This window comes from Orcinus orca, chromosome 1 (genome assembly GCF_937001465.1).
Source record: "Orcinus orca chromosome 1, mOrcOrc1.1, whole genome shotgun sequence".
Lineage (NCBI taxonomy): Eukaryota > Metazoa > Chordata > Mammalia > Artiodactyla > Delphinidae > Orcinus > Orcinus orca.
The window spans coordinates 49,897,946-49,918,999 of record NC_064559.1 but is presented as its reverse complement, the minus strand read 5'-3'; the positions used below and the strand labels follow the sequence as shown (position 1 = coordinate 49,918,999).

The window sequence follows — 21,054 nt, the reverse complement described above, 5'->3', positions numbered from 1 at the left end:
ATTCACATGCCCCCTCCACCCCCACCCCCGCTCTCCCTCACTCTCTTTCTGGTATTCTTCAGTTCCAGTGGGAGCTAATATTTACCTGCTGCATTAGCTGTGGGGCTGTGGGATGTGACAGCTGGAGGTGGAGAGGACGTTTTTCTCTCTTCCTCCTCCACCTGTCTTTCCCTAGAAGTTTGAAAAGGGGAAAAATTGTAATTGTAATCTTCAGGACTGCCTGGTTGAGAATTCAGAGATAGCTGGGAAAAGTCGGGGGTCTTGTGTTCACTTCGCTACTAAAAAGCAAGGAGGGAAGATGAGTCTGCTGGGCAGATGGCTTTGGGGAGATGCCCTAAAGATTGGGTCAGCCCCTGGGCAGCCCGGGAACGGGAGTAGCTGCCAGCCAAGGGATACTTTCTTACAGGTGAGGGACTACAGAGTTGGGGACTACAGGGCATGGATGACATAATCTGAGGCATTACTTTGATGGTCTCAATTGGTGCTGGCCGGTGTGGACCACCCCTACAGGGGAGGCTGAGCTGATTTCCCATGGCTAGGTACATAACTGCTTCCTACCCCTGGGACTCCGCCAGATGCTGACTCAGCCTCCATATTTACCTGCTCACCTATCAGGAGTCGAACATATGTAGTAAGTTGAACAAATGTCTGAGACCAGGAATAGGAGAAGTGTCTCAACTCAGCATGGCTTGTGAGTGATAGGAAGGTGAATACCTGGTGATGTTCTAAGACCTTGATACGTTCCTGCCATGGGAAAGGAGGTTTCCCAGCGATGCTGGAGGAAGGGACACGTAGGGGAGATGGGGTAGGGGTGAAAAGAGGAATCTCAAAGTTGGGAGCAGGTGGGGCTGTCACCCCATATAAATTCTGGGCATGGTGTGGGTCCACCTGTGTGACTCCCCACAGTGGACCAGTGCCCCTCCTCCACTCACTCCTCTAGCTGCCTTTTCCTGCCTTTCTAGCCGTTTACCAGAAAGCCTGCTTCTGTTCTTCAAACTGCTTTTTTGAGCTGTGTGTCATGATTTTCTCTTGTCCCAGTTTGTCCTCGCGTTGCTATGGTAGCTGGCTAGGGGTCTCCAGTGGCTGGGGGTGTCTTGCTGGCAGGACATGAAGGCAGAAGACACAGGTGATCCTGGGATGGTACTTCTGGAACTCCTGGTACTACAAAGTCCCCTTTTGGCCTCCTCTGCCCCCATCGCCCTGCAGGTCCCACAACCTATGCTTGCCAAAAGGCAAAAGCAAAAAAAGGAAGCAGTAGTTACAGTTTTCTTTTTCTTTTTTTTTTGCGGTACGTGGGCCTCTCACTGCTGCGGCCTCTCCCGCCGCTGAGCAACAGGCTCCGGACGCGCAGGCCCAGCAGCCATGGCTCACGGGCCCAGCCGCTGCGCGGCATGCGGGATCCTCCTGGACCGGGGCACGAACCCGCGTCCCCTGCATCGGCAGGCGGACTCTCAACCACTGCGCCACCGGGAAAGCCCTACAGTTTTCTTTTATTCTGGCCATTTCAGAAACAGCCTGGCAAGGCATGGGCTGCTTCCTACAGGGTAAAGCTGTGGAAGAGCTGAGATGGGTTGGCTGTTTGGGGGAAGAACCCCAAGAAAACACGTTGGATCTACTTGTCCCATCCACAACTAGGAAGAGAAAAGACAGCAGAGAGGGAGCCAGGATTTAGCCTGTGAAACCCACATCTAGGAAACATGCATAATTTGATGTGCTGTGGGCCCTTGGCCTCTGGGAGCTAAGCAGCCTCTAGCTGGGAATCTCAGAGCCCAGGAATACGCAAGTGTTTTTGAGGGTCCTGTATTTTTGGTGCATTGCATCACCACGTTAGCCTTTTCATCTTTCACTTGGGTTTTCTATCACATCATGGCTATGTTTCACAAGATACATTTTTTTTTTTTTTTTTTTTTTGCGGTACGCGGGCCTCTCACTGTTGTGGCCTCTCCCGTTGCGGAGCACAGGCCCCGGACGCGCAGGCTCAGCGGCCATGGCTCATGGGACCAGCCGCTCCGCGGCATGTGGGATCCTCCCGGACCGGGGCACGAACCCGCGTCCCCTGCATCGGCAGGCGGACTCTCAACCACTGCGCCACCAGGGAAGCCCCACAAGATACATTTTAAATCACTTATTTACTCATCCATCTCTTCAACAAATAGGGGAGAAATAATTATTGAGTACCTATTACAATTACTGAGTACCTATAATTATTGAGTACCTTCCAACTATGCAGATATAGCAGTGAACAAGATTGACAGTCTCTGCTCTCAAGTAGTTTACATTCTTCTGAGACAGGTCAACAATAAATAAATAAGAAAATACCAGATAGTAAAAAGTGGACGATTAACATAGGGTGATGTCATAGATGGTCTCTGGGTGGGTGGTCTAGGAAGGCCTCTGAGAAGGTGGCATGTAAGCTGAGGTTGGAGCACCAGGAAGTAGTCACTATGGGCAGATGGGGGAAGAGCATTCCCAGCATAGAACAATTAGCTTAGATGCCCTAGCGCAGAAGCAAGCCTGTGCTTAGAAATATCAAAGTCAGTGTGAGTGGAATGAGTGAAGGAGAAGGAGGTAGGAGATATGGTCAGATCTGAGGTCATCGTGTCAGATGCCTTAACATGGGCCATGTAGAGACTCTTGGCTTCACCTGTTTCTGGGACCTTTGGCTGCTTGTTCCAGCCCAGCCACCACTGTAGTGATTGGCCAACTTTATGCATGTAAAACTCGACAGCCCTTCACCTCATACTGTGCACTGCCTACCTCTTACCCTGGAGCTTCTCTATTGATGCTGACCCATGAGACACTCGGGACTCTTCTGGGCAACTGCAATTTGAAGAGAGAAATTAACTCTCTGAGTGATAACTTTTGACCAATAGGAGACCCAGCAGATGAATTCTTCCCCTCTGATGGACTGCCCCAATACACAGTTACCTGGGCTTTTAGCAGCAGCTAACTTGGTAATACACCCTTGTATTGGCTCTCTCTTTCCCTGCCTTCCTTCCCTGTTCCCTCACTCCTGCTTCCATGTGATCGTACCTAAATCCTTGCCTCAGGCTCTGCTTTCTGGGGAAGCTGAGACAGACAGGCAGGCACTAGCTGATGGAGGGCTTTGTAGGACATGGTAAGAATTTTGCATTTCATTCTGAGAATTAGGAGAAGTAGTTAAAGAATATTGAACAGGGGAATGATGATCTGATTTTTTAAAAAGATGACTCTGATTGCAGTTGGGAGAATAAATTGAAGGGAGGCAGGAGTGGAAGCAGGCTGAGGAGTGTTGAGGTTATTGCCATAGTTCAGGTGAGAGATGGATGATGACCCAAACGAGAGTGGGGGCAGTGGGGGGCATAATCATGTGTGTCTGCGATGAGGCCAATCATAAGGCAAGGCTGCACTGAGATGGGTGCTGGGTGGTGGGTCAGATTGCTTTTAGTAATGGACTCACCTCTGCACAGCAGCCTTTATGCTTGGCATTCAAATGTGTGCCTCAGCAAGATGACAGATTACAAGGTCCATGGATGGACCTTCATCTATGTTGAGATTAGAGAAGGCTCACCCTTGGGGAACACTGCTGGGGACAACTGAAGACCTTTGCAGTCACCTCGGGATGGTGTTATTTGAACTGCTCCCTGCTCAGGGGGAAGGAGTTTGGTTTCCCACTCTTAGCTGAATCAGAGTAGCCCTCCACTTTCATTTGTTTCATTTGTTTACACTTAGAGTGGTTATTTCTTTTGCAGAAAGGGATCCATGGCTAAAAGTGTAAGGAAATACTTCTTCCATTGAGGAGTAGTAATTTACCATAATAAGACCAGACTGAGTCTTAGATTCACAGAGCTCTCGGTTTCAAGTCTAGCTTGACCAGTTCCTAGTTACAGAACCTCAGTCTAAGTTTCTCATCTTCAGTATGGAGATTAATAACACCAACTGCCTGGAGTTGTGAGGATGAAATGATTTAGGTGTGTAACCTGCCTGATACATGCTCTTTCTCTCCCGTCACTGCACTCACGATAAATTAATCCCATGGAAGATGCAGTTCAGTGGGGTTGAATTGAGATGGGTTCAGCCTTGACCCTCATCTGGCAGACCACTTTCCAGGGTTTAGTCCGGAGATTCTGGAGTTTGTGCCATTAAAGGAGGTAATAGATCCTTATAAAACATTCCTCTGGTGATACTTAGGAGGCTGGAATCTAGCCCTTTCTTCTGAGAGGCTCCAAGCAGCATCCATCTATGAATAACTGTGATGGTGCCCCTGTGAGATAATTTGAGACAAGTGTTTTCAATCCATTTCATAGACGGAAGATTGTAATACTTTAGGCAGTTGTGCCTTCCCAATTTGCAATCAAACTCCAAGGCATTCCCCCCTCCATGCTCTCTTCTTCCCTTACTCAACTAAAAATAATGCTGGCACTTGCAGGATAAATCATCAGTTGCTAACGGTGGCTGATGTGAACAACTCATATGAACCTTAGACCCATCTTAGATATAATAATGTGGCTTCTTTGAAATCACAAAAGTACTTTATGTTTATTTTAGAAAGTATGGAAAAGCACAAGAAGAAAATTTAGGTTATCCACAATCCCATCATGTACAATTAATCACTCACATTGGATCAATCTTCCTGCATATATAATTAATCACTAACATTGGATCAGTTTCTCCCCTGCTTCCATGCATTCATATGAACAGTCACATACATATACCTAAATACAGTTTATTGTACTCACTGGGGATTATAGTGCATACATATTGCTTTTGTAACTTGCTTTCCTAATAATATACTGTGAGCAATTTCCTGTGTCCTTAAATGTTATTTTACCATACGATTTATTTTAGCCTATGATCTTAAATAATTGTCAAATATTTCACTGTATGACTGTATCATAATATGTTAACCAGTTCCTTATTGGTATTTTGGATTGTAGCTTTTAATGTTCGAATTAATAATCCCATGGACAGTTTTACAAATGCATATTTGTGTGCAAGTTCAGTGATCTCATAAGGGTAAATTCTTAGAATTATTGGGGCATAGGCAATACATATATTTATGATGCTTGAGAAATATTGCCCAATCTCCCCCAGGAGAGTTTGTACTAATTACACCCCTGCTAGTAGTGGATAAGATCGCCCAGATCTTTGCCAGCTCTGTATTTTATTTTATTTTAATTAATTAATTAGTTAATGGCTGTGTTGGGTCTTCATTGCTGTGCATGGGCTTTCTCTAGCTGCAGCGAGCGGGAACCACTCTTCATTGCGGTGCCCTGGCTCCTCTTTGCGGTGGCTTCTCTTGTTGCAGAACACGGGCTCTAGGCACGCCAGCTTCAGTAGTTGTGGCTCGCAGGCTTTGGTAGTTGTGGCTCGCGGGCTCTAAAGTGCAGGCTCAGTAGTTGTGGCGCACGGGCTTAGTTGCTCCGCGGCATGTGGGATCCTCCTGGACCAGGGCTCGAACCTGTGTCCCTTGCAGGCGGATTCTTAACCACTGCACCACCAGGGAAGTCCCCTCTCTGTATTTTAATTAGTAAGAATATCTCCTGAACTTCTCTTAAACATTTATTTGAATTATGATATATTTCAGACATTTAGTATAGAAAATAATTAAGAAACATCCATATACTTAACACGAAGATTAAATGGATCATGGTATTTGCCATATTTACTTCCTCTTTCTCCCATTTTTAAAGAAATAAAATGTTACAGGTGCATGTATGTACCCTCATCCTTATCCATAGCTCCAGAAGTCACCACTTTTCTGAAATTGATATTTCATTACCATGTGCATTTGTGTAAGTTTACTACATATGTATGTTTTCATAACCTATGCATGTGAAGTTTTGTGAGTTTGAAGTTTTATATAAATGATGTATGGAATGTGCCCTTTTGCAACAAAGTGAACATTTATTTTTAAGATTTACCAGTGTTGTTACACAAACACCTAGTTCATTATTCACTTTCTGCCTACACCTGCACTGTATAGATAAATCACAGGTTGTTAATTTACTCCCCTTCTGAGGGGAGCTGGGTTGTTCTGATGCTTTTGCTGTTATAAGCAATGTGAAAATGATCAACCTTGTCCATGTCTCCTTGGGCACATGTGAGATTTTTCTCTAGGATAGGTGCCTGAAAGTTTAATTACTGAGGTTTGGAATGCACATTTCCAACTTTATCAGGTGTCACCACATTGCTTTCCAGAGTGACTGTGTCATCTACCCTCCCACCATGTGTAGGGTTCCCATTTCCATATATCTTCCACAACACTTGAGATGATAAGAATTATTAAAATTTGACAAATCTGATGGGTGTAAAATGAAATCCAATTACTGCATTAATTGCATTTCCTTCCCCCCCATTACTAACGAAATGGAGCATTTAACATATGTTTATTGGGCATTTGGATTTCTTCTTAGGTGAATTGTAGGTTCATATCCTTTTCCCATATTTCTATCATGTAGTTTGTGTTTTCTTCTTATGATTTGTGACAGTCCTTACAAACAGATATGATTTGTGGGTTGTAAAATATCTTCTCCCTCACATGGCTTGTCTTTTTCACTTTGTCTACAGTGCTTTTTGTCACAGAGTTGTTAATATTAGTGTGGTAAAATTTATCTGCTTTTTTCTTTGTGATTTTTGTTCATTTTGTCTTATTTAAAAATTCCTTCCACAAACTGAGATAAAAAGAAGTCATTTGTATTGTTTTTTAATAAATTTATTTATTTTTGGCTGCGTTGGGGCTTCATTGCGGTGTGCGTGCTTCTCACTGCAGTGGCCTCTCTTGCTGCGGAGCACGGGCTTTAGACGTGCGGGCTTCAGTAGTTGTGGCACGCGGGTTCAGTAGTTGTGGCATGCGGGTTCAGTATTTGTGGCATGCAGGTTCAGTAGTTGTGGCACGTGGGCTCTAGAGCTCAGGCTCAGCAGTCTTGGCGCACGGACTTAGTTGCTTTGCGGCATGTGGGATCCTCCCGTACCAGGGATTGAACCCGTGTCTCCTGCATTGGCAGGTGGATTCTTTTTTTTTTAATATGTATTTATTTAATTTATTTATGGCTGCGTTGGGTTTTCGTTGCTGCGTGCGAGCTTTCTCTAGTTGCGGTGAGCGGGCGCTACTCTTTGTTGCGGTGCGTGGGCTTCTCATTGTGGTGGTTTCTCTTGTTGCAGAGCATGGGCTCTAGGTGCACGGGCTTCAGTGGCTGTGGCACGCAGGCTCAGTAGTTGTTTCTCATGGGCTTTAGATTGCAGGCTCAGTAGTTGTGGCACACAGGCTTAGTTGCTCCGCGGCATGTGGGATCTTCCCGGACCAGGGCTCGAACCCGTGTCCCCTGAATTGGCAGGCAGATTCTTAACCACTCCACCACCAGGGAAGCCAGTCAGGCAGATTCTTAACCACTGCACCACCAGGGAAGTCCCTCATTTGTATTTTTTTAAGCTATAATTTTTAGTTTTTCTTGTCACATCTGGCTCTTCTAATTCATCTGGAATTAATTTTTGTGTGTAGAGGTAGGCTCTAATTTTATCTTTAATCTCCCCCCACCCCCATGATTAGTCCTTTGTCCCATTAGTCACCATTTAGTGACTAGTCACCTTTGTCCCATTAGTCACCATTTAGTGACGAGTCAATTTGTTTCCACTGTTTCTGGGCATCTTTTTTATTCCACTGGTCTAATGGTATATCCCTTTCACCCCTCTCTCACTAATTTAGTTTTTATAGCTTTGTGGTTTTCATATATTAGGGTAAATCCTTTCCACACCCTTGCCAAATTGTCTTGGATATTGGCCTTTATTCATTAATATGACTTTTAGGATAAGCTTCTTGTATTTCATTTTTAAACTGGGATTCTGATTGAAATTGAATTTATAGTTTTATTTGAGGGAGGGTTGCAATCTTCAAGCTATTTTTCCAGCCCTGAACATGACATGTTTCTTCCTATGCTTGGATCTTCCTTAAAGTCCCCCAAGAGAGTTACAATTTTTTTCTCTACATCTTTTACTGCACATCTTGTTATTTGATTTGTTTTACAGTTTTGATGCTATTGCATGATGCCTTTTTATCATTGTATCTTCTGGTTCTTTGTTGTAGTTGTATCAGAATTTGTACTTTTGTGTGCTTATTTCATATCCAGCATTCTTGCAGAACTGTCTTATTACTTTGAATGGTTTTCCCCCTATAGGCTGTCATATTTTTTATGTAGACAGTATCAGTTGTGAATAATGACAGCTTTGTTTTTTTTCCTTTATAATCCATATGCCGTTCCTTTCTTTTTCTTTACTTATTACACTGACTAGTACTTTAAGTACAACGATGAATAGAAACATTTTTAGTGGGTGTCCTAGTCACATACCTCACTTCAAATATATGGTTTGACTTCAAGTCTGTACTCCTCCTGGCCAATACCTTACCTCTGGTCATCCTTCCTACCTTACAAGGCACTGTTGTCTAGTGATATGCCTTCGTCGTGTGTGTGTGTGTGTGTGTGTGTGTGTGTGTATGTGTATGTGTGTGTATTCACAAGTTAAACTATCTCTTTTATCTATCATCTATCTGCCTATCTATCTATCTTTAGTTTACATTTGTCCTCATGTTTACCATTATTTTTTGCTCATCATGCCATTTTCTTGCATGGCAGTCTTTCCTTCCATTTAAATGTCCTTCTTGAGGAATATTGTATAGTACTTATTTCACCTGAACTTGAGTGGTAAAATCTTCTTTATTATTCTGAGAAAGGCTTTATTTCAATCTCAGTTTTGAGTAACAATTTACTGAATATTTTTTGCACTTGAAGGTATTATTCTCTCATTTCTAGCCTCTAGTATTATAGCTGATTATCTAATTGTTGTTTCTTTAGGCAATCTGTATGCTTGCCTACAGGATGCTTTTAAGATTTTTCTCTCAGGATGCTTTTAAGATTTTTCTCTTCATAATTTTAGAACTTTTAATATTTCACTAAAATGTGTATAGGTTGGATTTATTTATCATCCTCCTTAGAACTCATTGAAATTCTTGACTCTGAGGATTTATGTCTTTCATTAATACTGGAAAATTTAATCTTTAGTTCTTCAAATACTGTCTTTCTCCATTATCTCTTTCTAGAACTCCCATTAGATATATTTTGGATCTTTTAAATCTGTTCTCCCTTTCTCTTACCTTTAATCATATTTTCCATCTGTTTATCTCTCTGTGCCGTTATGCTCAGATTCCTCAAATGTGTCTACCTGTTCATTAACACTCTCCCTAGTGTGTCTAACCTAATAATTAACTTATCTACTGCCTTTAATTTCAAAGATTAGCTTTTTCATTACAAAAAATTGTATTTGTCACTTTAAACTTTTTTCATTGTATCCTATTAATGTCTTTCTTTATATACCTTTTCTATTATTTCAAGCTCTAGTGCTCTAATTATCTTATTTATTATATCAACTAAGTTTCCCTTATAGTAGATTGTTTCCTTGTGTGAGTGAAAAGTTTTGATTGCAAGCTCATGTCTAATGATGCTTGTTTTTCCTATGGAAATACAGTAGAATCTGGGTTGTGAGAGTAGCCTCATAGGATGGTTTTGTTTAGTTCTCTTATTTAACCCAGGAAAGTTACTAGGACTGGTTTTTACTTTGGCTTAAGGGTTTCTGAACCCTCCTGAACATGTGATATGAATTCGGCTCATAAATTCATATAACATATACAATGTTGGGTTTTGATTTCTCAGGGTTTTGCTTTTTTCAGTCACTCAGAGATAAAAGCTTCTTCACCATCTCCTTTTGCTATAGAGTTGACTTTTATGCAGTTTATTGTTTAACTGAGAGTGCAGTCCTTCAAGTGTCCCAGCTTAATGCAGAATCTTAGTTTTAACTTCTGTTCACAGGTGCTCTTAAGACCTTATCTCTTGCTCTTGAATGGGCATTAAAACCCATCCATTAAATCCTCTAGGTTACCAGGACTAATCACTGCCCATGGGACAGCTGCAGTCTCAGTTCACATGCTTAGTCCTATGTTTTTCATTTCCTCCTAGGGATTTCCTTTTATGTTTTGCAAGTTCAGCAATATATGTTTTAAAATATATTTGAAAATATATTTCTGTACTTTAGTTTTCTAGAAATTTTTAGCAAGAGGTTTTTTCTTATTCTGCCGTGTCGCTAGTACTGGATCCTTGAATGACTTACAAAGAGAATTCACTAAAATAGGAAAGCATAAGATATTTCCTGGGGGCATACACAGCATCCTTCAAGACTTGTAAGTGTGATGTTCCTAATGGAGAGGTTACTCAGTGCTGGACTGAGTGTAGAAGAAGATTTGAGGAAGGAAGTGGGGGAGGAACAGTAGTGCATTAATGGACAATTACTTTCTGCCCCCTCAGATGGTACTTGAGTGTTTAGCTAATGGCAGTTCACTTAGAAAAGTGATCATTGGCAAGTCCTGGTAAGCAGCTTCTAAAAATATCTTGCCTGAAGTGATTGAGTCTTTTTAGGGAATAAAAGATCAGAATCTGGAAGCAGGGAGATGGTTCTCAAGTTCTAGTGAAAGTAAATTCTAAAAGCAAACTGGGAGCCACAGGAGGTGTTGGGGAAAGGAGAGATTGAAGGACTCAAGCTCTCCTCTAAATTTAAACATTAGAAGAGGAAGCAAACAGAAGGAGAAGCAGGGGTGAGGGTGTAAAGGACTGAGTTGAAAGCATGCGTGTAGGAGTTTTCACTGAAGACAAAGCCAATTTGTGGGGGAAAACCTATTCTCTGTGGGGCCTGGTAACCACATTTCTTAGCATCTGAAGTATTAGGGGAAATGCCACTTGCCTGAGATCCATTTGCTAAGCCTTAAGCAGATGATATTGGATTATGATCACTCTTATGCTTCAGCCTGAGTTCTCCCTTTGGTCTCTGCTAGGAATATGTCTCACATTGAGGTGTGGATCCCCATGTAGGGCTATGAGGCCATTAGAAAACCACATGTGCAGCTCTGAGTTCACTCTGGCCCCCAAAGGCTGTGTCTCATCAGATATGAGGGAGAGAAGTGAAAGACAGTGCTGGTGTGGCAAGAGCATTCTCCTGGGAGTTACTGCGTTCCTGGTTCCAATGCTGGTGAGTCCTGTGGTCTTGAGGAACTCATTTAATTACTCCATACCAGTGGTCTCAACCAGGGGCAGTTTTGCCCCTCAAGGGACATTTGGCAACTGGAAGCATTTTTGATTGTCACAACTGGGAGGTGCTTCTGGCATCTGTCGGTAAGGAGCCAGGAATACTGCTAAACATCCTACAGTGCACAGGCCCGCCCACCAGGACAAAGAATTGTCTGACTCAGAAATGTCGATAGTACTGTGGTTGACATGCCTGTGGTTGACAAAACCCTGCTCTACCTGCCTCTTCTTATATAAAAAGGAGGGGTTAGAAGAGGAGGTTGATATGATAGGTAAGCTCTAATATTCAACTTGCATGCCCTATCTAACACAGACCACTTCTATCCATGTCACATCCTTAGAAGCATGAATCAAATGAAATGGGCTAAAAACATACCTCATTTTCTGCCAAAAGAAGGAAATTGTGTCCTCAGAATGCTGGGAGCTTAGCAGGTTCACAGCGACTACTGTGTTTGCCTCCACACTTGTCCCTGTGAAGTAAGAGCCAAGGACTGTCTTCTCTGAGCTGAACTGCTTCTGCAGAGCAGGTTTATCACTTCTAGCTATGCCCACGCAACCTTCCCAACATGGCACAGATCCTAAGAAGTCCATGTCCTGGTTGTGTCCCTTTGGCTTCTCATATAGTTACCATTCATTCATTCAATAAAATATGTGTTTTGTACCCACCAGGCGTAAGGCAGTGCATGAATTGTGTGGAAAATGAAAGGACGGATACATGAAGCCCCTTGTAGTGTAGTGGGGAGGAGAGATCCATACACCACAGTGTCTGAGGCAGGAGGTCATAAAGTGCCCAAGGTTCTCAGAGGAGAAAGAGATCCTGTTGTGTTATGATCACAAAATGCTTTGCAGAGGAAGTTTGGCATGAACTGGGTTTTGAAGTCTAGTTTTTTGACAGGTAGGTACCATAGAAGGGGGACAGAAGGGAGAGAGAAAATGAGAAGTGATATGCAGGAGGACTTGCATTTGTGGAAGGTGTGTATTTCTGTGTCTGTGGACTGGCGAGAGTCCTGCTTCATTGGAGCAGGCAGTGAGAGCTGCACAGTCGTAGGAGATATTGCTGGGAGCATAGATGTGGCAGGGCATTTTGTTTAGTTCTGGTCCTTGAAACAAGGAGTTAAATGGGATGACATTTAAGTTTGCTTACATACAACCCTAAGATTCTAAGGTCTCGTGATTCCATAGTTATATTTGTTAGGCACTAGAAAGCTCACCTCTTCATTCAATACATAAATGTAATGATTTTTTTAGCAGACAGTGTGCTAGGCACGGGGAGTGCAACATTGAACAAGTTCTTGGATTTTGCTGCACAGCAGGCTGGGGATAGGGTCGGAGTTGGGTTATGCAGTGAACACTTGTGGTAGAACCTGGAAGAGGAAGATGGGTTGGGAGGCTCTTCCCAGCTTCTGAGGAGGTATAAGAGTCTGACCTTGAGAGGTGGTGGTGCACATGGAATGAAAGGAAGCCTGTGAAAGTGGAGTAGAAAAAAAAACTGACAGGACTTGGGGAAGGGTTGGTGGAGGAGATGGGCAAGAGGAAGAATCAACTCTGATTCCAAAGTTTCGTGCCTGAGTTAGGGGGAGACTGTGGTGCTGCAGTCAGAATTAGAGACCCGGGAAGGGGCTGATTTGGAGGGAAAGATGATGAGTTGATTTTTAAACCAGTTGATTGACGGCACTTTCAGGCCATTCAGGTGGAGGAGCCTTTGAGCAGTTGTGAATGTGGTACCACACTTTAAACAGAATAGGCCAAAGGAAAAGATGTGGGAATCTTCCATATATTAGCTGTGGTTGAAGCCATCTGGATGGATGGAATCACCAAGAGAGAGGTGCGGGGAGAACAGGAGATTGGAGATACTCCCGGAGGGGTCGGGGAAGCAGGGAGGCGGGGTAGCCAGTTCCTGCTGAGCCCCGGATGCAGCAGAATGTGTACACACCCTGATAGCCTCCAGGGAAACAGACTCTGGTGTTAAAAATCCCTTGGAACGTATTTAGCTGTAGAAGTGTTGAGCCACCTGATCATTTGATCACTTCTCAGGGCCTCAGCCAGAGGGGGAGGGGGGCGAAAGGGGGAGGAGAAGGCTCTCCAGCGAGTCTTCCCTCCTGTGTGTGCGGAGTTGTGGTGAAGAGGTTTGCTGTGAGGGAAAAGCTGCTTGATCTGTTTTATGGTAGGTACCAGTGTGGCAACAAGGGGACTTTAGAAGCTACAGCCTTTGGCCTGAGAGGTATCCCCCCACCGCGAAGACCCTGGGGACTGTCTGTGATGGATTTTGTCCATGCCATCCCGTTCCCCACAGCCTGGGTGGCTGTGTGGACATAGCTCGCGCAAATCCTTCAGCTTTCCTCCAGGAATAGGGACTGTTCATGTTTTTATTTTGGGTTGTGGAGGAGCCTATGTGCCCACTGCCTGACCCTTATGGACTCTAGAGTGACCCTGAGCTCTTCCACTGTGGGCCCTTGAAACCACTCTTACCCAGCCTCACCGTTCAGGCCACACTTGCTCCTTCCGTGTGGCTCTTGCGGTGAGAGGGAGGTGTGGGATGTGACCTCTGGCATCGGGCAGGTCTAGCTCCAAGTCTAGCTCCGCCACATACTCACTGTGTGATCTTAGTTTAGGGACATCGTTTCTCTGATCTCATCTGAAAAATGGTTGAAGCCTCTGAGGATTCTTATGCAGATCAAATGAGGTAACACATACACGGTGATTATCAGTTAGACCTTCCACAAATGGTAGGTATTGTTAGGGCTTTGAAACTTTTTCTTTCATTTTCCTGCTTCACTCTCTTTTCGTTGAATTGTTTTCAGAATTTCTTTCCCTCTCTTCCAATGTTTTCCACTTTAAAAAAATAAGCAATTAATTTGAAGAAAATTATAACCTAACACCCCTTAGCCAGTCCCTGTCTGGCTCCCTAGGCAAATGAAGGGCCTTGAATGCTTTGATTGTTCCGGTATAATTCCCTTTTGGAAGTAGGGAGCTGTCTTTTGGCATCACCTATAACGCCTGGTATCTGTCCTTGCAAATATCACAATAATACCACCTACCGTGTGTGACACTCTAAGTTTACAAAGCCTTTTCACACACATCATCTCAACAAGCTCAGCATCATTTTGGGAGCTGGGTCTTTCACTCCAGAGAGCTGGTGACTGTCTTCATTTTTTAGGGGTGTGTGTGTGTGTGTGTGTGTGTGTGTGTGTGTGTGTGTGTGTGTGTGTGAGTGCGCATGCATGAGCGTGAAGGATAGCTTCCTTTATTTTAACACAAAAAGCTAAAGTTTCACAGTAGGTGGGGTGTGGGTTAAACACTGTTCTAAATGGCAGGCCTGCTGTTCGTGTTGAGGGAAAGTGGCCTGAAAGTTTAAAAATAACCTGAACATTATAGACTCCTGTGAATTCTACAGACTGGAGCACCGCGAGTCTGTGGGTGTCTTACCTGCTGGAGGGTAGGCAGGGAAACAACAAGTTGAAAGGCAGGAGGATTTAAGTGTGCTGAATCCTTTAGTGGCACGCGTCGGCAGCAGAAGTATTCGTAGGAAAAAACTTCAAGCCAAACCGAGTGATCAGCATCGATATTCCTGAATGGTCGGAATGGCACTAGCCTTGGATTTCCTGAACACAGAGCACTGGCTAATATTTGGGTCTGCAGTGTCGTGTACCCTCCTTCTCTGCTGCTGGGCGTCATCTCCTCTCCCTTTCTCCCTTCTCTCCCTCAGTGACCCCTCCTGAGTTGGGCTGAAAACTTTTCCAGATAGCTACCTAGAGTGACCCACCAGGGAGCTCAGGGGCTGGGGCATTTGGGGTAGATTTGGCCATTCATTGGATAACAAGTAAATGGGATAGAAAACCATGTTCATCGTGAGTAAACAGTGCACACTGATATACACTTTGGATTTTGAGAAGTTTTGAAGAGTTTGAACAGTTTTTGAAGGAGGGCTCAGTTCTTGCATGGCTTGTGCCTGGGGACGTAGCAATGCAGAACTGAGGCAGGTCAGGCTAATAGTACCAGCATGGATTGGAATACAATGCACTTGACAGTCTCTTTTCATAGTTGATCTGTCAATAGTCTCCTGAGATTCAGATGGCAGGCGCTATTGCTGTCATTTCCGCAGGTGGGGCAATAAACCCAACCAGGACCGAGGGATAATTCTGTCTTGCCTCACACACACATAACTCGCTTATTCTGGGGTCTCTCAGAACCTGCTGTAGTGTCTGGACATTTTCTTGCCTCTTGGAATTGTAGGATCATCATGACAATAAGTGACCACCCCAAATCTCTATTAATGATACCAGTGAGAGGCCGTACAGTGTGGTGGTGAAGATAATGGATTTTGGAGTCAAACAGACTTTGGGTTGAGTTTCTGTGATGTCATTCACCACCTGTCTGACCTTAAGTGAAATTATTTAGTCTCTTTCAGTTTTGCTTTTCTTATGTGTAAAATGCAGATTATAATAATACCTACCACATATAATTATTCTGAGAAATAAGGAAAGTAAAGGGCTTAGGACAGTGCCTTGCACATAATACGTATTTAATACCTATTGCAATTAGTATTATCACTCATTAGTATTTTCTTTGTAATTATTCTTTGCTTGCTTGACGCATGTCCCTTTTTCTCCTTGTTTTTTATAGTCCTGGAATTTTTCATATGAAATTATGACTTATTGGAGAATAGAGATTATTTTAACAAGGGGAAAATAGCATCATAGGAAGCTTTGGGTGATTATATTAATACGTGACCACTTTACATCTGGTAGAATTTCTTTGAAGAATGTGATTGAGTGATGGGGTGATTATGTGAAAAACAAAACAAAACAAAAACAAGTTTTTAATGGAAAGGGCTGTATAGTGAGTGTGTCTATGTGTGTGTGTCCAAGGGACTGGCTTGTTAAGGGTATTAGAGAGGAGTATTTCACAAATTCTCTCTTTTGATTGAGAATTACATTTCCACCTTTCCCATTTTAAATGACACATTAGGAATATTTAGAAATCTTCAAAAGAGCTTATAATTCTTCACCTTTGAATGTACTGTATTATTAAGCCTGTCTGAAAGCTCTCAACAGCATAGGAAGATTCTTTGTATATGTTTGGACACGTGACTGGCAGAACTTGAGATCAGATCAGAAGCTAGTGCGTATGTCTGCATACAGTCAAAAGTGTGTGTGTCTCTTTCACATGTAATTTTTTTTTTTTTTTTTGCGGTACGCGGGCCTCTCACTGTTGTGGCCTCTCCCATTGCGGAGCACAGGCTCCGGACGCGCAGGCTCAGCGGCCATGGCTCACGGGCCCAGCCGCTCCGCGGCATGTGGGATTCTCCCGGACCGGGGCGCGAACCCGAGTCCCCCACATCGGCAGGTGGACTCTCAACCACTGCGCGACCAGGGAAGTCCTCACATGTAATTCTTCATAAGGGAAAGAGGTGTATAATGGTGACATTTGCCTTTTTTGTAGAGAGAAGAGATAGAACAAGTTAATTCTGTAGTCGATTTTTTTTTTGAAGTAGAATTTTATTCTGCTATGTTTTATTTTCTGAGGAAAGGGATCTCAAAATATTCTCTATGTAGGGATCTGAATGTCTCTTTTTAATAACTGATTCCCCAAACCTTAATTCAACTACATTTTTAAAGAGCAGGAGATATTCCTCGTAGGGGAATGAACCCCATAATTTATGATGGATAAAATGAGGGTGAGGCTCTTACTGTGCTGGAAAAGGTCCCCCTGAGTTAGAGTCACCTGATCTCCTACGTGAGAGGTAAGCGCCTCTTCTAATTAAGGGGAGGATGAACACTCAACTCAGAAAGATCAGCTGGAAACATCAGACAACAGAACAGAGACTCAAAGTCAGTGGCAGAATGTGTTAGGAGAAGGGCAGCCCCTCAGACAGGGACCAGCTACCTGGTTGATGCCAAAGCTCTTTTCACCAAAAAGAGTTGCAGGAGACCCAATCATTCATTCATTGACTGTGTGTTTAGTAAAGGCCTGCTATGAGGATAATATCATGCAGGCACTCTAGGTAATAATGAAGGAGAATATATGTCTTCCGTACTTGAGACGCTTATACCACAGTGGAGGAGACATGGCATACCTAACTGCAAACTTAAATAGGCATGTACTGTTGAAGTTATATCCATGGCAACAATGACAGTGAGTAAACAGGGTACTGCGGATGAGCAATACAGAAGCTCTGTGAGTTTATAGGAGGTAGAGATCACAGATTGACTTGGAGAGGTTATGGAAGTCTTCATGGCAGAGGCAGAATTGAACTGAACCACACACCTTGAGGGATACCTCGGAGTTGGGGAAGCAGAAAAGAGGAAGCGTGTGCTTGGGTCAGTCCGAAGCAGGTGCTGTGAGTAAGAGTTTTGAGGTAGGCATGGGCACAATGTGTTATGACTGGTTAATGCTCTGGTACACGGGGAGATGGTGTTGGAAAGGTAGGTTGAATTCAGATTGTCTTGAGTTGTCAGGCTAAGGAGTTTGGCCATGTTTTAGGCAGTGAGGAGCCACTGAAGTCAAGTGATTGACAGGGAGAATGATGTCACCTGGGTAGAAAGTGGCATTTTTGGAGGGGGAGCTTGCTTTGAAGGAATTATAAAGAATTCACTTTCAAGTACATTGAGTTTGAGAGGATGGTGGGTAGCCCAGTCGGTACAGAGTTACCCATTACTTAATTGTGCATTTGGCTATGGAAATGAGGTGAAAGGTACGGGATAGAGGCTAGACGTGGAAGTAGAGGATAGTTGAAACTGTGGGTAAGGACATGACCCCAAAGGGAGAGAAGTTAGAGAGAGAAGGTCAAGGGGTTGAGGACAGACCCATGGGGCCTCCCATGATAAAGGGACAGGAATAAGAGGAGTAAGAGAAGGACCGGGCAGTGAGGTGGGTCCTTCTCTTACTCTTATTCTGGGAGGGGTGGAGACTGGGATGCTAAGGGGCGGACCTCTGAGAAGAAGGGGAGGTCAGTGGTGCCAAACCCTGCATGATGGTCCAGGAGAAGGAGGGGAAAACAGAGACCATACAAGGTCAGTGGGGTCTTTGTGCAATTTCTGGGGGTTGGAAGGGGCAGAACCAGTATGGTCTGCTCGGATGCACGTTTCAAAGCTGGCCTCAAGTCCATATCATATGGGAACGCCTTATTCACTCTGATTATTTTATACCAGGTGGGTGTAACCAGCTGTTCAGCGGAGGAGAGAGTGGGAGAGAAAGGGTGTGGTGATGGACAGGTGGTGGCTTAATCTGCGATGATTCCAACCCAGAGTCCTGTGAGAGACAAGCCTGGTGGGCGGGGTGGGTGCGAGTTCTCTTCATTGGACCGGCAGGGCTCCTCGAGGCTCTGTTTGGGCTCTGAGCTGCTGCTTTCCCTGCTGGTGGGACATCTACTTCCAGAGTGGAACGTGGGGAGTGAGTGGGTCAAGAGCGGCCCGTCAGTGCAGGATGCAGCCCAGCGCCCTCTCATCCTCAGCACGACGCCACGTGAAGGCTCTCATTTTCTTTCTGTTGAATGAACGCATCAGCCCGAGCCCACCCAGGCTGAGCAAGCTTTGCAATGTGTGGGCTGTATTTTGTTTTCCAAGTCAAGAGACCAAGGGGGCAGGTGAATGGGCGTGTTTGCATCAGTTGTTCTCACCCTTAGATGGCGAGGGACCCTCGGTTCACCCCTGTCGGTCAGAGCTGGAGCTCTGCGGAGTGGTCCTGCCGTCCCCTGCCTCGGCCGGACAGCGGGGCTGGACACTGAGGGTGGGAGCTGAGGTGCACAGGGATGGGGCAGGCATCCTTGGCTGTCTGGGGCTAGACACTGAACCTCCAAAATGACTTTCCCAATAGGGGTTAATGTCTTTCAAGTTTGACTTTTGTCCAGGCCGAAAAGTGACCTCATCTTATGGAAAACAAAGGATTGAAGTGGTAATACTAGACCCGTTTATGATCCTAGATACACTGAAAGAAATGAAAGATGCTGACTGCTTAATGAATTCCCTACCTTTCAGCCCCTGCATGCCCAGGCTCTTGCGTCCCCCAGCACTTCTCAAGGTCTCCAGTGCTGTCTCTTTCAGGGGGTGCCACTGATTCTTCTGTTTTCCTAGCCGCCTCCAGCCCCAGCCCGAGGGGACGCCTCCCTCCTCGGCTCTTCCTCCACCCCAGACCCCGTGCTCTCTTAGGGTGCCCGCCACATTCTGCCTCCTCTTAGGGTTCTTCATAAGGATGTTTTCCCTTTCTCCTCTTTTAGACCGTAAGCTTTTAGGGGCCGTGACTGTGTCTAATTTATCCTTGACACTCAGAATCCCTGGGAACAATGCCAGGCACATTAAAAGGGGTTAGTGCTTATTTGTTCAATGCGTTTATGAATTAACGAAGAAGTAAACAAGCACGACTCTCCCGGGTATCAAGACCTTTGGGGTCTTCAGACTCTGGTCTCTAATATTTTGCTTTCTTTTCTCTTTTCCCTCGTCTTTCTAAGTCTCAGGCGCTTACACTTCTCTCCACCTCCATCTATCCTGCACACACCACAGCCACCCGTGGGATGCACTTCTGAAGTCTGCTTTCAGAAGCAGAAAGCTGTCAGATGTGCGGTGTTTGCTGTGTGTGCCGTGGTCACAGCTAAAGTGTAGTTAACAAACACTTACGCGGCACTTATTGTGTGCCGGGTACTGATCTAAGAGCTTGATAAATATTAACTAACAATCTTCATAACAGCCCTGTGGGACAGGTGATGGGCATTCTTAGAAACTTAACCCTCTGGGAGACTCTCTGGCTCAAGGTCATGGCTTACTTCTCCAAGGTCTAAGATCATGCCTGTGACCAGACTCTTAAGCAAGGAAAACATTATCCTGACATGCAGTATGTTAAGTGTGGTCACACATCGTAAGGAATCCTGACCTCGTTACCAGGAGATGCAGCTCTGCTGTTTCCTGTCTCTGTACACTTGGACACGTCCCTGAACCTCTGGGCCCCAGGTAATAGAATGTGTCTCAACAGTCCTGCAGCAAAGATGCCGTGAGATAACATCACCACGGTTGGCACCCAGGAAATATTGAGTTGTCGTAAATGAATGGTTTAAAAAATATTTTTTAGCAAACTTTGCACATCTATAGTTAGCTGATCGAGGGTTGGAGCTGTGCTCAGGCATAGGTTTGAGAAATGCCGGTTCTAGGGACAGACATTACATAAGGATGTGAAGTTATGTTTTCACCCAAGTCAGGGCTGTAAGGTATTGTGGAAGCCGCCAGACTCCCAAGATGTCTGCATCACCATAATGCTCCTCTGCTCTGCTATGAATTTGCATATGGTCTCCTGCCAACTTTTCTTCTTAAAACCCAATCCCAAATCCTCTCTGCATTATGTTCCTTAGAGCAATGCTTTGCATAAGAGTCTATTTCTTGGAAAGGCTCAACAGGGGAAAAATAGAACAAAAGGGGCCCTGATCACTTAAGCATAAGCTATCTGAGTGGAACTGGCCGGGTAGGGGGAGATGAGGGAGTGGGGCTGGTGTGAGGGCACACACCTTTAGATGAGGCGAAGGTGTGCAGACTCCCCAGTGGTGGGCTGAAATCTCCTGTGAAGATGGCCCAAGACCTGACAGATCTGGGAAGAGCTTTATGAATGAGGGAAATAGGCTAAGTGCTTCTCCATCTTTGCCACTCACATCTCTCCATCTTGGTACAAACTCCCATGGCCTGCCTGGTCTGGGGGGAGCGTGGCAACCTTGCTTCCTTCCTTTTCCAGAGGATGCTGGAGGGACCCCCTACCAGTCAGCTTCTCTCTTGCTTGCACTTTGAATGGTGCCCTGGAGGCACCATTAGAGGAGTTGCGGGGTTAATGCTTTGGAATTGGACTATCTGCGTGGGATTCATACTCCAGGAAAGTTTTTCACTTGCTTCCTTGGATCCTTTTGGGTTTCTAGTTTTCAGGTCACTTCTTGCAGGAAAACATGTAGACCTTTTGGCCGCACCATCTTAACTCG

General features: G+C 44.6%; 1 protein-coding gene across 1 annotated transcript in view; it reads left to right on the top strand.

Moving 5' to 3' along the window:
• Positions 1-21,054, top strand: part of CACNA1E (calcium voltage-gated channel subunit alpha1 E) — a 474,871-nt gene that overhangs the window by 147,734 nt on the left and 306,083 nt on the right. The gene's annotated exons all lie outside the window — the stretch shown is intronic.